The sequence below is a fragment of the Labrus mixtus genome, chromosome 9, assembly GCF_963584025.1.
Source record: "Labrus mixtus chromosome 9, fLabMix1.1, whole genome shotgun sequence".
Lineage (NCBI taxonomy): Eukaryota > Metazoa > Chordata > Actinopteri > Labriformes > Labridae > Labrus > Labrus mixtus.
In genome coordinates this window covers 21,094,362-21,106,267 of record NC_083620.1, presented here as the reverse complement: position 1 = coordinate 21,106,267, position 11,906 = coordinate 21,094,362, and positions in this window count along the sequence as shown.

Genomic DNA, 11,906 nt, shown 5'->3' with positions numbered 1-11,906 from the left:
ACAAATCAACAACGGATTATTTTTTAACTCAACTAGTTTAACAATTTAACTGAAACTAGACTGTTGCCAAGCAACCCAAACATTCTATTCTACTGCACTCTGGCTGCTCTGTTTGTGTCCATGGTTACCACAGAAAGCAGCTACTTTGTAGTATGAATGTTTAAAGTAATGCATTTTATTATGAAATAAATGAAATTTGACTCTGTTGTGTGATTCTGACGTATGAGATTGATGAATAAGAAAGACAAACGGTCAGCCATAAATGTTAATAATACTACATATTCTTATTATATTACTTGGCCTGTGGTGGACCAACAGTGATATGTTTACATGGGACCCAGGATTCCCTGATGAAAACCCTTCGAGGTAACCCAAAAGATGTTGCATGGTAATTTTGATTTATTTTGTAATGGGTTTAACAGAGCACACATAAAGCAATTTAATCATTAAAAAGATTGAATTGAATTATTGTCTGTAGTTGAACTTGTTCACTTAGTAAAATATGACAAGTGCACAATGTATTTATTTTGCACATTTGGATCTGAATGAAAATTGAACGCAGACATGTTAGAAAGAATGAATGTAACAGCTAATGCCAAACGTTTGCACAAGTGATATGGCCACAAGATGTCCCTGTTATACAGGAGATATTCCTCAAACTCTGAAGTTCACCAGCCTTTTGAGATAAACCTAGTGTTATAACTCTAATGGAATAAAATTCAAAAATTATACCTCTGTTACAGTTTTCCTCGTGTAGTTATTTAATTTCTCAACGACAAGTGAATCATCTCTTGAGCCCGGAATTATGCAGTCTATCCTTCAACTCAGATTACAACCTAAAATAAGCCTACATTAGCTGCATCACTTTCAATACAAAATATGAATTAAGGTGTTTTTTTATCATCAAATAAACGAGGAACAGACAGTATTCACCTGAATTAAAACTTTCAAATCAGATATGACATCCTTGGGGTCACAGCAGGAGTAGTGAGGTTGTTTTAGATACAGCGGTGTAGGCATGTGTGTGAAACTCTTTTTTCCTTCATTTCCTTCTGACCAGGGTGGGGAGAGAAAGCCTGTGTTCATTTCCAGCCTGCCAATGCTTGCAAAATCCAAAGGTGCCATAACGCATCCATTTGGTGGATAAATGTCAAAGATGAGACACTGAAGTCACTTTAACTGCCCGATACAATAACCCCCTTTTACAGACTGTAGTTATACAGCCATTTGGTCATTTCAGTATCAGTATGACATAGTATGACATATGATAATGGTTGGATCTTGCATTCAGTGATGTATATGTTATTTATTTATTTATTTCAAATATCTTTATTGAGTTGTCATCATATAAACACAAAATACAAAAAAAAGAAGAAGAAGAATAAAACATAGAAAACACCAGGGTTGGGCAGTAATATTCCACATTGCCACAAATGGTATAGTAATGTGCAGAACAAGTAAGACAGTGACAGTAATACATGATAAAGTGCAATAGCTCTTCCCACCCTCCCATCCCCAGCTGTCCTGAAAAAAAAACAAGGCGTAATATCTAAGAGTTAGTTGCAGTGCACCACACAGAGTCAGATCTTACTTTTTATGCCAAGGGCCGGATCAAAGCGCATCTCATGATGATTTAGTTTGAGTGTGTTGGGGTTGTATCAAGTCAACTTTGGTTATATTCTTTAATAATTATTTCTAATTATTAATAATATAAATAAGATATCATTAAACTGTGTTTAATCTCGTTTTGGGGCACCACCCTGTACTCAGGGAAATATAACCAAAATATTACTCAAATCAGTCTCAGATTTGTTATTTAATTACTAATATTATTAATAATTAATAACTATATTTAATAAATTGAAGGCGTGAAATCCGTACACAAAGCCTTCGCACCCAGCTTATATCACAATGCAAATACACCAGTAATCACAAACAACTGCTCTCTTAAATTATAACAGAATTTATTTAAACAAAGCAACATCAATCCAAAATCAATGAACTTAATCAAACAAATAACTATTATAAACTAATCTAAGCAAACAAACATTATCAAGCACACCTTGTGAATGAGGTGTGAATGTGTGTGTGTGTGTGTGTGTGTGTGTGTGTGTGTGTGTGTGTGTGTGTGAGAAAGAGAGAGAGGGGGGGGAGAAGAAAAGGGGAAGATTGCTTCGTCCCACGTGGTCGCCCTTACGATGGCACACACCTAACAAAGACCTAATGTGGCCTTAATGTCTAAAAGAGACCGAGTTCGGCCCTACACGATCTGTGTCTCTGAGGCGTCTGGATGGCCGCGAGTGTATAGATCTCTGTGTGTGTGGGTGTGTAGCCTATGTGCGTAATGGGGGAAGAAAAGAGGATAAAAAGGAGCGTAGAGGAGGAGAGAAATGCGTGCCTGAAGAGGCCGGATCACAGTCCAAATCCCGCACCACAACTCGGAGTAATTCCCTTCATTCACAGAAACAAACCAATGGCCGAATTCAAGTTAATACGACTTACACTGGCCTTTCTGATCAGAAGAATAATACCCGGTTATAACGCTGTTACGCTAAACACATATAGGACGCAGCGGTCCGAAATGGGAACAACAAGAGTTTTAAACAGGTAAAACTCAGGACGCGACGGTCCAACAAAGATAAAAATTACAGTTTCTGCTTCAATCAATCAATTGTTAAAAACACTCTCTAAAGCTAATTCTGCCCAGACCTAATTAAGCCTCACTTGTGAATCGCTTTGCCTGCGATCGGTGAAGGAAAAAGGAGTCCGGCGATAAAACAGATCTTCTGTCTGTCCTGGTGCAGAGGCGTCTGATGGCGGCGAGGGTCCCTTACGGCAAGAGCGGCTTTGTTGGTTCTCCGTCGAGGGGAAAGATGTCCGTTGATGTCCTTTCGTTGCAGGACGGAATAAGACCGTTATCTTTCTGATAATCTGTTATAGTCTGACGCTCTCCGAGAAACTGAGATGCGTTCACTGGACAATCCGAGCTCGGAATTTGGAACACTGCCGGCCGCGGATTACCTGCGCGCCAAAACTTAAAACAAAGGAAGATTGTTGCAGAAAACAGGAGGTGAGCTTTGGTCTCCGAGCACTTCAAGTCAGCGCGTGGTAAGAGAATGAACGAGGGGAGTCTCAGAGTTTTATCACCTGGCCGCCTTCCTGTGGGGTCTCCCTCCGGTTCCGGTCCCCCCTTTACGTCACACGTAGGTGTGAAGTGCCGCAGGGAATTCTGGGATAAAGAGTCCTTTTAGGCCATCTCAGTAATATAACTCAAAGTCCATGGTTTGACTGTCCTAAGCCTGCGTGGCCCAACATCCCCCCTTTGTCCTGAAGAATGGGATTGCGGGTCACAGTCTTTAGGGCAAATAGGGCCAACAGTCCATGTGTTAGGAGACAAACGTTCAAATAGTTAGTGAGCAACAGTCCATACATTTTGAGAGGCATTCGGTCTGGGCAGACACTGAGGCAAAGTCTGGGCAGACTGTCTAATTATGTCTAAAGCTAGGCATACAACATAACCAGGCATTAGCAAAGCTTTGCTACTCAAGGTGAATTCTTTAACAAAACAAATGAAACAAACAGACAAGAGGAGGAGAGAAAGAGAAGAGTATCAGGTGTAGATTTGTGAACTAACTCCTAGCCTGGGCAGGAGTAAGCCTGTGGGAAGGTGTTTGTGGCATGTAGGTGTGTAAATGTACATGTACATTATGTGTCTCCCTACCAATGTCAAAACAGGGACTAGGAAACATTCATGTCGGTAGAGTGACATTGTTGTGTTTCCAGAATGGAGGCTATACCCCCACTCCTATGTGGAGTCAGAACTTGGTTCCTAAGGGAGCTCGTAGGAACTCCGGTTATACCTACCCTTCTGTCTCAGGCTACGGCCATCCCGAGAGTTCCGTTCGGATCTGGTAGTTCTCAGTTCTCCAGGCTGGAACCTACTCTGTGGTTGAGTCCCACGTTCACCCCCCTGGCTCTGTTCTCTATTCTGCCAGTGATGTGGTCTCTTGTTGCCCTCACGTGTCACGTGACATAAGCGTGTCTGCCAAACCACCTGTGCGTATTTCTTGATCTCTTTCATACTAAGCTGATGTGTACGACTATGCAGGGTGACATCTGACCGCACGCAGCCATGCAGATTGTGCATGAAGATGGACTTAAAAGTTTGGTTCTCTTCCAAACCTGGAGCCTCACGTCCCTGGAAATATGCAGATCTTAGGCGCCAGTAATAATCTTTGGGGGACTCGTGCTTCTGGTGCAGGACACTGAAAGCGCTAAGAAGGGCAGATGCAGGGTCAATGTAGGTGGAGTATTCCTGGCGCAAAGCATTGCAGAGCGCAGAGTACTGGTATCTGATCTCAGGCTGAAGGGTAGTCGTGAAGTTACGGACACTCTTGGAAGTTGTCTTCCAGATCAGCCTGAGTTTTTCTCTTGTGGATGCATCAGGTTCATCACTGAGACACAGGTTGATCGCTCTGAGGTAATCATCGATGCAGCGGTCTGAGTTATCTGGGTCAAACCGCTCTACATCCTGTGCCATAGATTCAATGAGCCTTATGCGCATTCTTTGATCTCTGGGTAAAAGGGAGCCATCCGAGTCATCTGAGGTTTGGATATTCCTCAGCTGTGAATCCTGCGATGGGAACCTACAGGTAGCAGGAGGGGGCCGGGTGTTATCTCTGCCTCTGGGGGCCGAGAAGTCACCCCCCTTTCTATGTGGTGATTCCAACCTGTGAAGGTGTGAAAGGGTGTCACAGCTGTCAGGGAACTGGGGTGTTTCCCCAAGGAGGGGGGCTCCACAGTCAAAATCAGGGAAAAATAGACTTATTTCCTCAGTCCTTTGGTTGTCCTGGCTGCTCGGTTCTTTACTGAGCTTTTTCAGCAGGGTTGTTTGATCATTTGAGGGGCTTGGTCCAGGATCGGAGTCATATCCTGACGATATGTCTTGCTCCATGCTTACCTGTACTCCCTGAATTAATTCAAACAAGTCCAACACTTTCTGCTTGGCAGTTTGTATGTGCTGACTAACAGATTTGTTTCCTTTCTGCAAGGATCGGACCTTTGGTGGGAGTGTCCCCATGAAAGCACGGACACTCCTAGCCGTAGTCTTCCAGATCCGTTTCAGTTTTTCCTGTGAGGACGCATGAGGCAGGTCACGGAGACAATGGTCGACTTCTCTAAGGTAGTCGTTACTACTTGAATCTGGGCTATCTGGGTCAAAACGCTTCAGATCTTTGGCCTGAGGTTCCATCTGCCTGGTTCGCAGACCCTGACCCGAAGGCTGGCGAGGGCCGTCCGAGTCGTCTGACGAATCGTAAGCCCTGTGGTTGTCACGGTAGTACGGTTGCAACCGTGGCGGGGTTTGTGTTCGGCTCAGACGTGGCCGTCTATCATGGGACAGGTAATATTCGGTGCCCGATTGGACCCGTGCCTCCTCCCTGTCTCTAGGGGGCGTGAAGTCCCTCTTCCTGCGGGGTGAGGGTTCTCTTGGCTCAAAGCGTATTGCAGAACGCGGGGGCCTTGGGGCATTTCCCCATGACGGTGCTTCATGGTCTGGGGAGGCGTGGCGCCCTTCATCTTTACTCACCCAGCTCTTTACCGGGTAGTCTGAGGACGTGTGCGCTTTTGTGCCTGGGTCGACCCGGCGGTATCTTCCCCTCTCCTCCAGATCCTTCAACATGTCTGTCTCCCTCCTCCATGTGCTTGGTTCAGTCTCCCATCCTTCGTCTGAGGTTTCCTCAGCTGACATGGGGGCTGCAGTACTTATCTGCCTATCCTGAAATCTGGGTACCGTGTCACTTCGTTTCGTCTGTTCGGCCAGTTTGCTGCTTTCATGCAGTGTTTTATTCTCCTCCTGCAGGGCCATGCAATTTTCCTGCAAGGTCTTTAGTTTATCCTGCAATCTTTCGAAGTCGTCCCGCAGGATCTGTCCTTCTTCTTGTACCCGGGCTAGCTGTGCCCGGTGTATCTCATTCTGCACATTTGATTTGCGCTGATAAAGGAGGAGAATTTTGCCTAGAACATCTGAAGTTGTGCGTGTTGGCTTCCCAGTTGGTTGATTTGCATATTCAACCAAGCCCTTTAGTTTCTCTTCACATGTGCTGAGGGTGTAGGAGTTCAGACTGTCGAGCTGCTCTATAGGGGGGTGGATAAGATTAGCAACTACGTCTTGAAGGGGTGGATCGTCTGATCCACAGCGAGCCTTGGCCCATGGTTGATGTATGTCTTCTGCATACATTCTGTCTTTGTTAGGGGTGATCCTGGCTCTGTGGTCGACAAGATCAACTAGCTCCTCTAATTTCTTATCCCTAATGCTAATTGAATAGCTATATAGGTTGGCACTCTCCTCTGAGGAGAGGTTCGTCAGACCGGCAGCAGTTTCTTGCCGTGCTCCGTCGTCTGATCCAAAAGGAGTCTCAGCTCCCGGCTCACCTAGGGTCTTGGTACACATTTTCGTGATAAAATGGAACCACAGTGGATTACTGTTAAAAACGCTAAGCTAAACAAAGCTAGATCAACACCAGAGCAAATCTTATCTAGGTTTCCCAATTGATCACTGTAGTCTATCCTGGAAGATAAGAGAGGGGATTCACACCTCAAGTCTTCAAAGGAAGGGAGGAACTCACACCTCTCAGACAGCTGGCTATGCGACAATGGTTACACTCTCATCTGGCCAAATGGCTCTCAAACAACAAGGAGCACCACAATCCTTTAGTAGAATTATTCAGGATCAATGCAACAAATCAAGTTCATTGAGAACGTCACACTAGCTGCATCCTTATGTCCAATTGTTGTATGGACACAAAGGGGACAACAGTTATTGCTTTAACCGTTACCCAACAACATACAACACAACTAAGCCACAGCTTGATGTCTGCTTTGCTTAAACAACAAAAATTTAAAGAAAATATGATTTTCTTCAGAAAGATCCCTTTTAGGATTTAAGTTCGGATTACTGTGCATTTACAGTGCAATAAAGCTGGTTTATTGAAGGCCTCACACGGGCTGCACCATTTGTTGGGGTTGTATCAAGTCAACTTTGGTTATATTCTTTAATAATTATTTCTAATTATTAATAATATAAATAAGATATCATTAAACTGTGTTTAATCTCGTTTTGGGGCACCACCCTGTACTCAGGGAAATATAACCAAAATATTACTCAAATCAGTCTCAGATTTGTTATTTAATTACTAATATTATTAATAATTAATAACTATATTTAATAAATTGAAGGCGTGAAATCCGTACACAAAGCCTTCGCACCCAGCTTATATCACAATGCAAATACACCAGTAATCACAAACAACTGCTCTCTTAAATTATAACAGAATTTATTTAAACAAAGCAACATCAATCCAAAATCAATGAACTTAATCAAACAAATAACTATTATAAACTAATCTAAGCAAACAAACATTATCAAGCACACCTTGTGAATGAGGTGTGAATGTGTGTGTGTGTGTGTGTGTGTGTGTGTGTGTGTGTGTGTGAGAAAGAGAGAGAGGGGGGGGAGAAGAAAAGGGGAAGATTGCTTCGTCCCACGTGGTCGCCCTTACGATGGCACACACCTAACAAAGACCTAATGTGGCCTTAATGTCTAAAAGAGACCGAGTTCGGCCCTACACGATCTGTGTCTCTGAGGCGTCTGGATGGCCGCGAGTGTATAGATCTCTGTGTGTGTGGGTGTGTAGCCTATGTGCGTAATGGGGGAAGAAAAGAGGATAAAAAGGAGCGTAGAGGAGGAGAGAAATGCGTGCCTGAAGAGGCCGGATCACAGTCCAAATCCCGCACCACAACTCGGAGTAATTCCCTTCATTCACAGAAACAAACCAATGGCCGAATTCAAGTTAATACGACTTACACTGGCCTTTCTGATCAGAAGAATAATACCCGGTTATAACGCTGTTACGCTAAACACATATAGGACGCAGCGGTCCGAAATGGGAACAACAAGAGTTTTAAACAGGTAAAACTCAGGACGCGACGGTCCAACAAAGATAAAAATTACAGTTTCTGCTTCAATCAATCAATTGTTAAAAACACTCTCTAAAGCTAATTCTGCCCAGACCTAATTAAGCCTCACTTGTGAATCGCTTTGCCTGCGATCGGTGAAGGAAAAAGGAGTCCGGCGATAAAACAGATCTTCTGTCTGTCCTGGTGCAGAGGCGTCTGATGGCGGCGAGGGTCCCTTACGGCAAGAGCGGCTTTGTTGGTTCTCCGTCGAGGGGAAAGATGTCCGTTGATGTCCTTTCGTTGCAGGACGGAATAAGACCGTTATCTTTCTGATAATCTGTTATAGTCTGACGCTCTCCGAGAAACTGAGATGCGTTCACTGGACAATCCGAGCTCGGAATTTGGAACACTGCCGGCCGCGGATTACCTGCGCGCCAAAACTTAAAACAAAGGAAGATTGTTGCAGAAAACAGGAGGTGAGCTTTGGTCTCCGAGCACTTCAAGTCAGCGCGTGGTAAGAGAATGAACGAGGGGAGTCTCAGAGTTTTATCACCTGGCCGCCTTCCTGTGGGGTCTCCCTCCGGTTCCGGTCCCCCCTTTACGTCACACGTAGGTGTGAAGTGCCGCAGGGAATTCTGGGATAAAGAGTCCTTTTAGGCCATCTCAGTAATATAACTCAAAGTCCATGGTTTGACTGTCCTAAGCCTGCGTGGCCCAACAAGTGTTATGAAAGTAAGTTAAGAAAGGTTCCCATGTCTCATAGAATTTCCTCTTCAAGCTTCTGACAGAAAAACGTAACATCTCGAGTTTAAGACAGGACATTACATCCTGACGCCACTGGTCAATCGTGGGCAGGGCAGCACCCTTCCATTTCAGCAGGGTTGCACGTCTGGCCAAGAGCAAGGCAAAAGCGACCATGCGGTGTTCTGTAGAAGTCAGGTGGGGGTTATCACCTAGCAACACCAAACAGGGCATGGGTAGGGCTAAGGCTTAGATTTTTCTTTAATATTGTAGATAAAGTAAGAAAAATGTCATGCCAGAATTTCTGCAATTTAGGACAATACATATGTATCAGGGTAGCAACACTATAATTGCATTTGTCACAGGTGGGGGTTTTATCGGGGTAGATGCTGGACAGCTTAACCTTGGACACGTGAGCCCTGTGGACCACCTTAAATTGAAGTAGACAGTGTCTAGCACAGATTGAGGATTTATGTATGGATAAAAGAATGGAGTCCCATTGGTCATCAGAGATGTGTCCCAAGTCCTGTTCCCAGGCCGTCTTAATCCTGTCCAGTGGTGAACATATCAGCATCGAAATGATATTGTGTAACTTGGACAGCGCACCTATAGACAGTGGGTCAAAGGAAAGAAAGGTATCTATCGGGTTAGCTATGGGTACTGAAGGGAAACAGGGCACATGTGAGCGAACACACTGTCTGACCTGTAAATACCGAAAGAAGTGCGTTTTGAGTAGATTGTATTTCTCAGTCAATTGATTAAAGGAACCAAAACAGCCGTCTTCAAACAAGTCCGCAAACGATCTGATGCCCCTTTCATGCCAAGTCTGAAAAGTTGAGGGGGTGAAAAGGTGGTTGGAGGCAATCGGACTCAAAAGGGAAAAAAGTTTGTATCGAAAGGATCTCCTAAATTGGGTCCACACCCGAAGGGTATGACGTACCACTGGATTATCCAGTGATTTTTCAACTTTAAACAAATATTTCCATCAAACGCCTTCTCGGCATCTAGTGACACGACACATTCGAGGACATTACTAGAGCTTGAGTATAGAATGTTAAATAAAGTTAAATAAGTTGTTTAGCCCTTAGTCCCTTTAGTTGATTAGCTAGCAATTTCCCAGTTTTTTCACTATGTTCACAGTAGGCGCTTTTACTTTTTAACAGGAGATTTTCCGTTTGGTAAGTGGTGACAAGGTCAAACTTAGTTTTCAGTTCCAATCGTTGGTTATATAGTTCTGGAGTTTGGTTAAGTGCATATTGTCGATCGGTTTCTTGAATTTGAGATATCAATTCCAGTTGGTCCTTCTGAGACTGTCTTTTCTTATTTGCAGTGAACGCTATAATTTGCCCTCTCAAGTAGGCCTTAAATGCGTCCCAGACCACAAGAGCAGAGACATCCGGGGTACAGTTAGTTTCAAAGAAAAAGCTAATCTGTTCTTCTAAATATTTAACAAACTGGGGGTCTGAAAGTAGGGTTGGGTTAAGACGCCAGTGCCTCGTAGGCCGTGGAGCGTTGGGAAATAGCATTGACATCACAACAGGGGCATGATCAGATATGACGATACCGTGACATGTGCAGGAATGGACCTGAGGAATTAGTCTGTTGTCAACAAAAATATAGTCTATTCTGTAGTAAGTGTGATGGTTACTGTCTCGCTCTAGGGTTGAGGAACCGCCATATATCTGAAATCCCAAACTCAGAGATAAAAGACTGGATACATGAGGCAGATCTACTCACTACCCCTGGTCTGCTGGAAGAGCGATCCAGGGTCGGGTCCAACCAGCAGTTGAAGTCCCCACCAAGTATTAGATAATGTGTGTCTGGGCCATTGAGAAAAAACGATCAAAAAAGCGAACATCATCAGCATTCGGAGCGTAGACATTGGCAAGGATAACTTTTGTATTAAATAGTTTCCCTGAGACAATTATAAATCTCCCATTCCTATCAGCTGTGACATTGTCGGGTTCAAAATGTACATGCTTGACAACCAATATAGAAACCCCCCTTGCCTTGGCCTGAAAGGCAGAGTGGAAATGCTGCCCCGCCCAGCCCGCCATAAGCCTAGAGTGCTCAGAGACACGCACATGCGTCTCCTGTAAGAAAACAATGTCTGTTTTAAACTGTTTGAGATGATTAAATACCGTCCTCCTTTTTACCGGGTGATTTAGGCCTTTGACATTCCAACTTATAATATTACGATCATTACCCATTCATTTATATGTTATTTTTAGGTTTGTTCTTAATGCGTTGATACAGTATAGCCTATTACACAAATTTCTGATAACTCAAAAACTATAAATTACCATATTATTAGCAAGGCATCCTACTTAACCTGATTACAATAAATGTACCTATACTGCAAATGAGTTACAAAACGGTATTTGATTTAAATTGTTACCTCAAGGCCAGCTTGTTTTCTTTCAACCACACAAACGTTCTTGAGGAAAAGTGGTGTGGAGCTGAAGGTTTTCCATTCTTTTTCTTGGCACAGTCAAGATCATTGTTTGTGAATGTGTGTCAGAGAGAGAGAGAGAGAGAGAGAGAGAGAGTTGCTTTGCATACAGTGACCCACTGACCTAGTCACTGTGAGCCAATTTCTCCATGAAATCTCCTCCCTTGTGTATCCAACACTGATATGAAGCTGATTGTGCTTTCATGGCACCTGAAAAGTGCTCCCATGTAAACACTAAGGATAGTAGGACTTCAGACTCGACCATCATTACTCACTTGAACAAACACTTCTTAACTCTTTAACCATTTGAAACTTCTTGGCACCACCGAAGAGTTTGTTTTAAGATCCTTAAACTGAGTCTGTTTAACACTTATGTAATGAATCATCTGAGGAAACTCTTCAAGTGCAGCCTGTGGCACAACATCAATCTGTAAGTCGGACCCAGCTGTGAAGAAATTGCACATCACTGAAAGTGACCGTTTTTGAGCATGAAAAATCCCTTAAATTACAAACTACTAAACAGCAAATTAGATCTCAGACAGACTTGGTGCTCCCTGTTACTTTCTCATTAGATTGTCTAGTTAAGCCTCATAGAATTATAACATCAACCTTGTCGCAGCAATAGAAACCATGAGAAGCACAATATTCTCTCTTTAAAACAAGAGTTTATAACATGTGCCATGGCTCACACCTCCCTCTGCCTGTAGGACATGTGGTCAAAAATCTGGTTGTTATTAAAGTTCATTCTGTTGAAGTA